Source organism: Procambarus clarkii, chromosome 58 (assembly GCF_040958095.1).
Source record: "Procambarus clarkii isolate CNS0578487 chromosome 58, FALCON_Pclarkii_2.0, whole genome shotgun sequence".
NCBI classification, from domain to species: domain Eukaryota; kingdom Metazoa; phylum Arthropoda; class Malacostraca; order Decapoda; family Cambaridae; genus Procambarus; species Procambarus clarkii.
In genome coordinates, this window is record NC_091207.1 from 23,698,991 (window position 1) to 23,712,075 (window position 13,085).

Here is a 13,085-nt window from a genome sequence, read left to right on the forward strand (position 1 = left end):
GAAGGGGTAGGTGGTGGATGTGGCAGGGGTAGGTGGTGGATCTGGAAGGGGTAGGTGGCCCTTCTGGCAACTATTTGGTAACATCTGGCTGTCTCTGTCTGGCTGGCTAGCTGGTTCTTGTCTGTCTGTCTGTCTGGGTGTCTGTGTGAGATGTGAGTCATTCTACCCGCATGTCTGTGTCTCTTGCGTGTCACCTCATTGGGTAGTAGTGACCGGTGCGGGGGGACGGGGGAGACATTTAGTGGTATGATACACTGAGAGACGAACCTCTCTCTGTCCCGTTCTGTCCCTCCCACACTCCCCTCGGCCAGCCAGCCGCGGAACACACCCCCCCTCCTCCTGTCTCTCTCTCTCTCTCCCCTCCCAGCGCCGCCGTCGTTGCCGCTGCTGCCGCCGCTGCCGCCACAGTCGCTGCCGCCCAAGCCGGCCGCCTGCCGCCAGTCGCTCTCAGCCCGCTCGCCAAGACACACGCTCACAGTGTCGCCCCTTCCATCTTCCTGCTGACGTCCGCCCCCACAGCCGCCACGGCACGCCACAAGCAGCACTACACCAAGGTAAGGCACTCCCCTACCCTTCTACCACAGGCACCAGCGGCATGTAATATACTCGCCAAAAAAACTGCACTCTCCTAAGGTAAGGAAGCATACCTCGCACGCACACGCACACACATGCACGCACACACACACACACTTACACACTTTGTAGTTTTAAAGCGTTATATGACAAAGAGTGCTGGGAAGACGGGACACCACGAGCGTAGCTCTTATCCTGTAACTACACTTAGGTAATTACACACACACACACACACACACACACACACACACACACACACACACACACACACACACACACACACACAGGGGCCTGATAGCCGAGTGGAGAGCGCTCTGGACTCGTAATCCTAGGGTCCGGGTTCGAATCCCGGTGATGGCAGAAACAAATTAGGCAGTTTCTTTCACCCTAATGCCCCCCTGTTACCTAGCAGTAAATAGGTACCTGGGAGTTAGACAGCTGTTACGGGCTGCTTCCAGTGTGTGTACTTACCTAATTGTGCTTGCGGGGATTGAGCTCTGGCTCTTTGGTCCCGCCTCTCAACCGTCAATCAACAGGTGTACAGATTCCTCTGTGTGTGTGTGTGTGTGTGTGGAAAAAAATGAGTTAATAGTTAGTAACAGTTGATTGATTGACAGTTGAGAGGCGGGCCGAAAGAGCAGAGCTCAACCCCCGCAAGCACAACTAGGTGAAGTGGCTCCCAGAACTGAAGGGTAAGAGCTACGAGAAGAGGTTAGAGGCATTAAATATGCCAAAACTAGAAGACAGAAGAAAAAGAGGCGATATGATCACTACGTACAAGATAGTAACGGGAATCGATAAAATTGATAGTGAAGACTTCCTCAGGCCTGGAACTTCGAGAACCAGAGGCCATAGATTTAAACTAACTAAACAAAGCTGCTGAAGAATCAGAGTATCAGAGTATCAGAGTATCAGTATCAGAGTATCAGAGTATCAGAGTATCAGTATCAGAGTAGTTAACAAGTGGAATGCATTAGGAAGTGATGTGGTGGAGGCTAACTCCATACACAGTTTCAAGTGTATATATGATAGAGCCCAGTAGGCTCAGGAATCTGTACACCAGTTGATTGACAGTTGAGAGGCGGGACCAAAGAGCCAGAGCTCAACCCCCGCAAGCACAACTAGATGAGTACAAATAGGTGAGTACACACACACACACACACACACACACACACACACACACACAGGTGAGTATTAGGTGAGTACACACACACACACACACACACACACACACACACACACACACACACACACACACACACACACACACACACACACACACACACACACACACACACACAAACACACAAACACACACACACACGTTGATGATAGTAGGAGGCTAAAAGATAACCTAGACAGACTGAATAAATGGTCCAACATATGGCTACTAAAGTTCAACCTGAGTAAAAGCAAGGTTATGAAACTAGGCGGTGGAAACAGAAGGCCAGACACAGGATACCGAATGGGAGATGAAGTACTTAATGAAACGGACAGAGAGAAAGATCTAGCAGTTGATATCACACCAAACTTGTCTCCTGAAGCCCACATAAAAAGAATTACATCTGCGGCATATGCGAGGCTGGCTAACATCAGAACTGCCTTCAGGAACCTGTGTAAGGAATAATTCAGAACCTTGTACACCACATATGTAAGACCAATCCTGGAGTATGCGGCCCCAGCATGGAGCCCGTACTTTGTCAAGCACAAGATGAAGCCGGTAAAAGTGTTCAGAGGTATGCTACTAGGCTAGTCCCAGAACTAAGGGGCATGAGTTACGAGGAAAGACTGCGTGAGGTGCACCTCACGACACCGGAAGACAGAAGAGTGAGGGGAGACATGATCACGACCTACAAAATTCTCAGAAGAATTGACAGGGTTGATAAGGATAAACTTTTTAACGCTGGTGGTACGCGAACAAGGGGACACAGGTGGAGACTGAGTACTCAAATGAGCCACAGGGACGTTAGGAAGAACTTTTTCAGTGTCAGAGTAGTTAACAGGTGGAACGCATTAGGCAGTAATGTGGTGGAGACTGACTCCATATACAGCTTCAAATGTAGATATGATAGAGCCCAGTAAGCTGAGGAATCTGTACACCAGTTGATTGGCGGTTGAGAGGCGGGACCAAAGAGCCAGAGCTCAACCCCCGCAAGCACAACTAGGTGAGTAAACACATCCTTCACTGTCTACAGAGCCTCACGGCTGAGTGGATAGCGCTCTGGGGTCGTAGTTCAAAGGGCCCGGGTTTGATCACCGGCAGAGGCAGAAACAAGTGAGCAGATATTCTTTCACCCTTGTGGGCCTGTTCACCTAACAGTAAATAGGTACCTGGGAGTTAGACAGCTGCTGCGGGCTGCTTCTTGGGGATGTGTGTGTGTGTACTTACCTAGTTGTGTTTGCGGGGGTTGAGCACTGGCTCTTTGGTCCCGTCTCTCAACTGTCAGTCAACTAATGTACAGGTTCCTGAGCCTACTGGGCTCTATCATATCTACACTTGAAGCTGTGTATGGAGTCAGCCTCCACCACATCACTGCCTAATGCATTCCATTTGTCTACTACTCTGACACTGACAAAATTCTTTCTAACGTCTTTATGGCTCATTTGGACACTCAATTTCCACCCGTGTCTCCTAATGCGTGTGCCCCTTGTGTTAAATAGTCTGTCTTTATCTACCCTATCAATTCGTGAGGGTTAATTCCCGTAGTCTCTCCTCGTAGCTCATACCTCTCAGCTCGGGTACTAGTCTGGTGGCAAACCTTTGAACCTTTTCCAATTTAGTCTTATCCTTGACAAGATGTGGACTCCATGCTGGTGCCGCATACTCCAGGATTGGTCTGACATATGTTGTATACAAAGTTCTGAAAGATTCCTTACACAAGTTTCTAAAGGCCGTTCTTATGTCAGCCAATCTGGCATATGCTGCTGATGTTATCCTCTTGATATGAGCTTCCGGGGACAGGTCTGACGTGATATCAATCCCCAGATCTTTCTCTCTCTCTCTCTGACTCTTGAAGTATTTCATCTCCCAAATGATACCTTGTATCTGGCCTCCTGCTCCCTACACCTATCTTCTTTATATAGCCTTTGCTTGGGTTAAACTCTAACAACCATTTGTTCGACCATTCCTGCAGCTTGTCCAGGTTTTTTTGAAGCCTCAAGCTGTCCTCCTCTGTGTTAATCCTTCTCATAATTTTGGCGTCGTCAGCAAACATTGAGAAGAATGAGTCTATACCCTCTGGGAGATCATTTACGTATATCAGAAACAGGATAGGTCCTCGTACAGAGCCCTGTGGGACTCCACTGGCGACTTCACGCCAATCTGAGGTCTCACCCCTCACCGTAACTCTTTGCTTCCTATTGCTTAGGTACTCCCTTATCCACTGGAGCGCCCTACCAGTTACTCCTGCCTGTTTCTCCAGCTTATGCATCAGCCTTTTATGAGGTACTGTGTCAAAGGCTTTCTGACAGTCCAAAAAAATGCTTTCCGCCCATTCTTCTCTTTCTTGCTTAATCTTTGTCACCTGATCGTAGAATTCTATTAAGCCTGTAAGGCAAGATTTACCCTCCCTGAACCCATGTTGATGGGTTGTCACGAAATTTCTTCTCTCCATATATGTTACTAGATTTTTTCTCACGATCTTCTCCATCACCTTGCATGGTATACAAGTTAAGAACACTGGCCTGTAGTTCAGTCCCTCTTGTCTGTCACCCTTTTTGTATATTGGGACTACATTAGCCGTCTTCCATATTTCTGGTAGGTCTCCCGTTTCCAGTGACCTACTATACACTATGGAGAGTGGCAAACAAAGTGCTCCTGCACACTCTTTCTATACCCATGGCGAGATTCCGTCCGGGCCAACAGCCTTTCTCACGTCCAGATCCAACAGGTGCCTCTTGACCTCTTGATCTCTTGTAATTTCGAACCCTTCCAAGGACGCCTGGTTTACTGCCACCTCTCCTAGCGCAGTGACCTCTCTTTGTTCTATTGTGAAGACTTCTTGGAACCTCTTATTGTGTTCTTCACACACCTCTTTGTCATTTTCTGTGTACCTGTCCTCACCCGATCTAAGTTTCATCACCTGTTCCTTCACTGTTGTCTTCCTCCTGATGTGACTCTGTAGTAGTTTTGGTTCAGTCTTGGCTTTATTAGCTAAATCATTTTCATACTTTTTCTCAGCTTCTCTTCTCACACTAACATACTCGTTCTTGGTTCTCTGATATCCCTCTCTGCTTTCTGGTGTGTTTACTAGTTGTGTTTTTGCGGTGGTTGAGCTTTGTTCTTTCGGCCCGCCTCTCAACTGTCAATCAACTGTTTACTAACTACTTTTTTTTTTCCCCACACCACACACACACACACACACACCCCAGGAAGCAGCCCGTGACAGCTGACTAGCTCCCAGGTACCTATTTACTGCTAGGTAACAGGGGCACTTAGGGTGAAAGAAACTTTGCCCATTTGTTTCTGCCTCGTGCGGGAATCGAACCCGCGCCACAGAATTACGAGTCCTGCGCGCTATCCACCAGGCTACGAGGCCCCACATGTGTGTGTGTGTGTGTGTGTGTGTGTGTGTGTGTGTGTGTGTGTATGTGTGTGTGTGTGTACTCATCTATTTGTACCCGCCTATTTGTGCCTGCAGGATCGAGCATTGACTCTTAGGTCCCGCCTTGCAAGCATTCGGTTGTTTACAGCAATGACTCCGGTCCTACTTCCCTATCATATCTAGTTTTAAAATTATGAACGTGTTGTTTGCTTCCACCACCTGTTCCTTAAGTGCATTCCATTTTCCCACTACTCTCACGCTAAAAGAAAACTTCCTAACATCTCTGTGACTCATCTGAGTTTCCAGCTTCCACCCATGTCCCCTCGTTCTGTTACTATTCCGTGTGAACATTTCGTGTATTTCCACTCTGTCAATTCCCCTGAGTATTTTATACGTTCCTATCATATCCCCCCTCTCCCTTTTTTCTGTGTGTCGTAAGGCTTAATTCTTTCAGGCGCTCTTCATACCTCATCCATCGTAACGCTGGGACGAATCTCGTTACAAACTTCTGAACCTTTTCCAGTTTCCTTATGTGTTTCTTCAGGTGGGGACTCCATGATGGCGTGGCATACTCTAAGACTGGCCTCATGTAGGCAGCGTAAAGCAGACACCATGCTGACAGCTACACAGACACCGTGCTGACAGCTACACAGACACCATGCTGTCAGCTACACAGACACCATACTGTCAGGTACACAGACACCGTGCTGTCAGCTACACAGACACCATGCTGACAGCTACACAGACACCATGCTGACAGCTACACAGACACCGTGCTGTCAGCTACACAGACACCATGCTGACAGCTACACAGACACCATGCTGTCAGCTACACAGACACCATGCTGTCAGCTACACAGACACCGTGCTGACAGCTACACAGACACCGTGCTGACAGCTACACAGACACCATGCTGTCAGCTACACAGACACCATGCTATCAGCTACACAGACACCGTGCTGACAGCTACACAGACACCATGCTGACAGCTACACAGACATCATGCTGTCAGCTACACAGACACCATGCTGTCAGCTACACAGACACCATGCTATCAGCTACACAGACATCATGCTGACAGCTACACAGACATCATGCTGTCAGCTACACAGACACGATGCTGACAGCTACACAGACACCATGCTGTCAGCTACACAGACACCATGCTGACAGCTACACAGACACCATGCTGTCAGCTACACAGACACCATACTGACAGCTACACAGACACCGTGCTGACAGCTACACAGACATCATGCTGTCAGCTACACAGACACCATACTGTCAGCTACACAGACACCATACTGACAGCTACACAGACACCATGCTGACAGCTACACAGACACCATACTGTCAGCTACACAGACACCATACTGACAGCTACACAGACACCGTGCTGACAGCTACACAGACACCATACTGACAGCTACACAGACACCGTGCTGTCAGCTACACAGACACCATGCTGTCAGCTACACAGACACCATACTGTCAGCTACACAGACACCGTGCTGTCAGCTACACAGACATCATGCTGTCAGCTACACAGACACCGTGCTGACAGCTACACAGACACCATGCTGTCAGCTACACAGACACCGTGCTGACAGCTACACAGACACCGTGCTGACAGCTACACAGACACCATGCTGTCAGCTACACAGACACCATGCTATCAGCTACACGGACACCGTGCTGACAGCTACACAGACACCATGCTGACAGCTACACAGACATCATGCTGTCAGCTACACAGACACCGTGCTGTCAGCTACACAGACACCATACTGACAGCTACACAGACACCATACTGTCAGCTACACAGACACCATACTGACAGCTACACAGACACCATACTGACAGCTACACAGACACCATACTGTCAGCTACACAGACACCATACTGTCAGCTACACAGACACCATACTGACAGCTACACAGACACCATGCTGACAGCTACACAGACACCATACTGTCAGCTACACAGACACCATACTGACAGCTACACAGACACCGTGCTGACAGCTACACAGACACCATACTGACAGCTACACAGACACCGTGCTGTCAGCTACACAGACACCATGCTGTCAGCTACACAGACACCATACTGTCAGCTACACAGACACCGTGCTGTCAGCTACACAGACACCATGCTGTCAGCTACACAGACACCATACTGACAGATACACAGACACCACGCTGACAGCTACACAGACACCATACTGACAGCTACACAGACACCATACTGACAGCTACACAGACACCATACTGACAGCTACACAGACACCATACTGACAGCTACACAGACACCGTGCTGACAGCTACACAGACACCATACTGACAGCTACACAGACACCATACTGACAGCTACACAGACACCATACTGTCAGCTACACAAACACCATACTGACAGCTACACAGACACCGTGCTGACAGCTACACAGACACCATACTGACAGCTACACAGACACCATACTGACAGCTACACAGACACCATACTGTCAGCTACACAGACACCATACTGACAGCTACACAGACACCGTGCTGACAGCTACACAGACACCATACTGACAGCTACACAGACACCATACTGACAGCTACACAGACACCATACTGACAGATACACAGACACCGTGCTGACAGCTACACAGACACCATACTGACAGCTACACAGACACCATACTGACAGCTACACAGACACCATACTGACAGCTACACAGACACCATACTGACAGCTACACAGACACCATACTGACAGCTACACAGACACCATACTGTCAGCTACACAGACACCATACTGACAGCTACACAGACACCGTGCTGACAGCTACACAGACACCATACTGACAGCTACACAGACACCATACTGACAGCTACACAGACACCGTGCTGACAGCTACACAGACACCATACTGACAGCTACACAGACACCATACTGACAGCTACACAGACACCGTGCTGACAGCTACACAGACACCATACTGACAGCTACACAGACACCATACTGACAGCTACACAGACACCATACTGACAGCTACACAGACACCATACTGACAGCTACACAGACACCATACTGACAGCTTCACAGACACCGTGCTGACAGCTACAGAGACACCATACTGACATCTGCACAGACACCGTGCTGACAGCTACACAGACACCATACTGACAGCTACACAGACACCATACTGACAGCTACACAGACACCATACTGACAGCTACACAGACACCGTGCTGACAGCTACACAGACACCGTGCTGACAGCTACACAGACACCGTGCTGACAGCTACACAGACACCATACTGACAGCTACACAGACACCGTGCTGACAGCTACACAGACACCATACTGACAGCTACACAGACACCATACTGACAATCATCACTGCGCACCATACTTGTCATAAGCTAAATCATGCCATGCTAAGGCAGCATAGGAGCAGTCTTAAAGAAATGGCGCAACACGCAATCATTCAAGACCTTGTATACCACGTACGTCAGACCAATTCTGGAATATGCGGCACCAGTGTGGAATCCTTATCTTCGTAAAACTCAAAACGAAGCATGTGACAGCTACACAGACACCATACTGACAGCTACACAGACACCATACTGACAGCTACACAGACACCATGCTGACAGCTACACAGACACCATACTGACAGCTACACAGACACCATACTGACAGCTACACAGACACCATGCTGACAGCTACACAGACACCATACTGACAGCTACACAGACACCATACTGACAGCTACACAGACACCATGCTGACAGCTACACAGACACCATACTGTCAGCTACACAGACACCATACTGACAGCTACACAGACACCGTGCTGACAGCTACACAGACACCATACTGACAGCTACACAGACACCATACTGACAGCTACACAGACACCGTGCTGACAGCTACACAGACACCATACTGACAGCTACACAGACACCATACTGACAGCTACACAGACACCGTGCTGACAGCTACACAGACACCATACTGACAGCTACACAGACACCATACTGACAGCTACACAGACACCATACTGACAGCTACACAGACACCATACTGACAGCTACACAGACACCATACTGACAGCTTCACAGACACCGTGCTGACAGCTACAGAGACACCATACTGACATCTGCACAGACACCGTGCTGACAGCTACACAGACACCATACTGACAGCTACACAGACACCATACTGACAGCTACACAGACACCATACTGACAGCTACACAGACACCGTGCTGACAGCTACACAGACACCGTGCTGACAGCTACACAGACACCGTGCTGACAGCTACACAGACACCATACTGACAGCTACACAGACACCGTGCTGACAGCTACACAGACACCATACTGACAGCTACACAGACACCATACTGACAATCATCACTGCGCACCATACTTGTCATAAGCTAAATCATGCCATGCTAAGGCAGCATAGGAGCAGTCTTAAAGAAATGGCGCAACACGCAATCATTCAAGACCTTGTATACCACGTACGTCAGACCAATTCTGGAATATGCGGCACCAGTGTGGAATCCTTATCTTCGTAAAACTCAAAACGAAGCATGTGACAGCTACACAGACACCATACTGACAGCTACACAGACACCATACTGACAGCTACACAGACACCATGCTGACAGCTACACAGACACCATACTGACAGCTACACAGACACCATACTGACAGCTACACAGACACCATGCTGACAGCTACACAGACACCATACTGACAGCTACACAGACACCATACTGACAGCTACACAGACACCATGCTGACAGCTACACAGACACCATACTGACAGCTACACAGACACCATACTGACAGCTACACAGACACCATACTGACAGCTACACAGACACCATACTGACAGCTACACAGACACCATACTGACAGCTACACAGACACCATGCTGACAGCTACACAGACACCATACTGACAGCTACACAGACACTATGCTGACAGCTACTTGTAAGTATGCAAGCAGACCAGAGCTGAGAGGAGATGAGTGACAAGGACAAATTAAGAGTTATACTTCACGTCATTAGAAGAGATAAGAAAGAGGTGAGACATGATCACCACATACAAAATTTGCATGGGTGGTATACCAATAAGGGGGGGGGGGACACAGAGGGAAATTAAATTATTTAAATGAACCTAAGGGATAAATAGAGGTGCTAGGAAGTGGAGCAGTGGAAGCAAACTCGGTACACAGATTCCAACGACCAGGTTCACAGACAATTTGCAGTAGACATTCAGACAATTCATCAAAAGGTTACAATCTTGGTGTAAAATTCTTATATCTCTCTCTAGAATATCATCAATCATTCCGTTGTGACACATCCAGGCTATTCTCTTAATGTTTCTATATACATTAATCAACGGACAATCAAGAACATAATGGGTGAGGGTGTGAGATCTTAACATAATGGGTGAGGGGTATGGGACCTTAACATAATGGATGAGGGTGTAAGATCTTAACATAATGGGTGAGGGTGTTAGACCTTAACATAATGGATGAGGGTGTAAGATCTTAACATAATGGGTGTTAGACCTTAACATAATGGGTGAGGGTGTGGGACCTTAACATAATGGGTGAGGGTGTGAGACCTTAACATGCCACATAATTTACACCTGGTGTCATTATCCTTAACACCTGTACCATATTCCCTGTAATATTTGTACCCAAACCTGACCAACATGTGTACAGAGTCACTCCAAGCATGTCTCCTTTTACCATAAGTGAAATGTTGGTGTTTTGACTCACACACACCTGCAGTGTTGCATGGTTTGGCTTCCCTCATACATTATACCTCTCCTCCCCACGTCTGTCTGTGCCTGAATAATTCTGATTTTGCTTCTTATTTGTTTCAGTGTTGAAACTCATTCAATGTCAACTTGTGGTTTTGATGTGGCACGTTTGACCAGGTCAGGTCATCTAGTGCCTCGTTAAGCACTAGTCCAACATGAGATGGGATCCACATGAATTTCACTTTGTAACCTTCCACCTGTATCCTATTTATCCTTTTCTTACAAACCTCAACTATGAATATGAATATAGGATATCAACTACTTAAGGAATCAAGTGCTCCTCGGCTATCGACAAATACAAAAACATCTTTGTCGTCTTGACGCACTTCCTCCAAACACGCCAGAATGGCCTCCAGTTCAGATTGTGTGGATGATATATAATGGCTAAGTCGAAGTTCAATTTTCTTGTCTACAGTTTAAAACTCACAATATTTCCTCATTAGGACACCACAGAAAATCTTGCCCTCTGCCATTTTCCGCCACCGACCTGAAAGGGGGGATCGGCGGGGGGGGGGGGGGGGGGGGGCAGCCACGGCCCCCCCTCGCCCTCTCCGCGACCCCTCCACTCCCTCACCTCGGCCCCCTCTCCCTCACCACAGTCCCTCTCCCCCTCACCTCACAACGAGGTGAACACACACACACAAGGCGAAGGGAGCAGCAGGCTGAACACAAGGGTACCATCTGGGAGGTGAAATCCTGCAAGAGTCAAATAGAGAGAAAGATCTGGGGGTTGATATCACACCGAATCTGTCCCCAGAGGCCCATATCAAAAGGATATCATCGGCGGTATATGCTAGGTTGGCCAACATAACTGCCTTTAGAAACTTGAGTAAGGAATCGTTCATGACCTTGTATACCACCTATGTCAGACCAATTCTGGAATATGCAGCTCCAGCCTAGAGTCCATACCTAGTTAAACACAAGACAAAGTTAGAGAAGATTCAGTGGTATGCCACCAGACTCGTCCCGGAACTCTAGAGGTCTGAGCTACGAGGAAAGGCTAAGGGAGCTGAACCTCACGTCCCTGGAAAACAGAAGAGTAAGGGGAGACATGATAACCACCTACAAAATTGTCAGGGGAATAGACAAGGTTATCTTGAGGTTATCTTGAGATGATTTCGGGGCTTTTTTTTTTTTTAGTGTCCCCGCGGCCCGGTCCTCGACCAGGCCTCCATCCCCAGGAAGCAGCCCGTGACAGCTGACTAACACCCAGGTACCTATTTTACTGCTAGGTAACAGGGACATAGGGTGAAAGAAACTCTGCCCATAGTTTCTCGCCGGCATCCGGGATCGAACCCGGGACCACAGGATCACAAGTCCAGTGTGCTGTCCGCTCGGCCGACCAGCTCCCATGGGTGCATGGGTGCACCATTTCGGGTGCATGGGGGTAATTGTGTAAAAACCTGGTTTGTGTCTCGGAGAGGCTGCAGGATCCGTGGTAGGTCAAGTTGATTTCCCGGTTGCAATTCTTATACCATGTCGTAGCTCAGTCGATTAAGGCGCGTCTGGGATCCTCTCGGACGTAGGTTCGAACCCTCGTCACGGCTCTTGGGGATTTGTTCATGGAATACAGACGTCAAAGGACAGAAAACACGGTACAGGTGCAACACGACTACGGTCGAATACATTAATATAAGAAGAGTATTTGAAAGAAACTTCAAAATGATATTGCTTGCAAAGAAAAGAAACAACAAACTATTATATAGACATAAGATGGAAATTACAGTAAATGACCAAGTGACTAGATTATAAGAAAAGGGAGGTGAACATGCAGGAAATTTCCTTGGAACTAAATGCCAGTTTCCACGGAGTGTTCACAATTGAGTCAGAACAGTCACTTGATTGACGGTTGAGAGGTGGGACCAAAGAGCCAGAGCTCAACCCCCGCAAGCACAATTGAGCCAGAACAGTCACTTGATTGACGGTTGAGAGGCGGAACCAAAGAGCCAGAGCTCAACCCCCGCAAGCACCATTGCGTCAGAACAGTCACTTGATTGACGGTTGAGAGGCGGAACCAAAGAGCCAGAGCTCAACCCCCGTAAGCACCATTGAGTCAGAACAGTCACTTGATTGACGGTTGAGAGGCGGGACCAAAGAGCCAGAGCTCAACCCCCGTAAGCACCATTGAGTCAG

The 13,085-nt window shown here is 48.2% G+C and overlaps 1 non-coding gene across 1 annotated transcript in view; it reads left to right on the top strand.

The window, feature by feature from the left end:
* The first annotated feature begins 244 nt into the window (after positions 1 to 244).
* LOC123767912 (uncharacterized) overlaps positions 245 to 13,085 on the top strand; it is an 87,419-nt gene continuing 74,578 nt past the window's right edge. The window contains exon 1 of the transcript XR_011223202.1: positions 245 to 554. This is a non-coding gene — a transcript (uncharacterized protein). The remainder of the gene's footprint in view (positions 555 to 13,085) is intronic.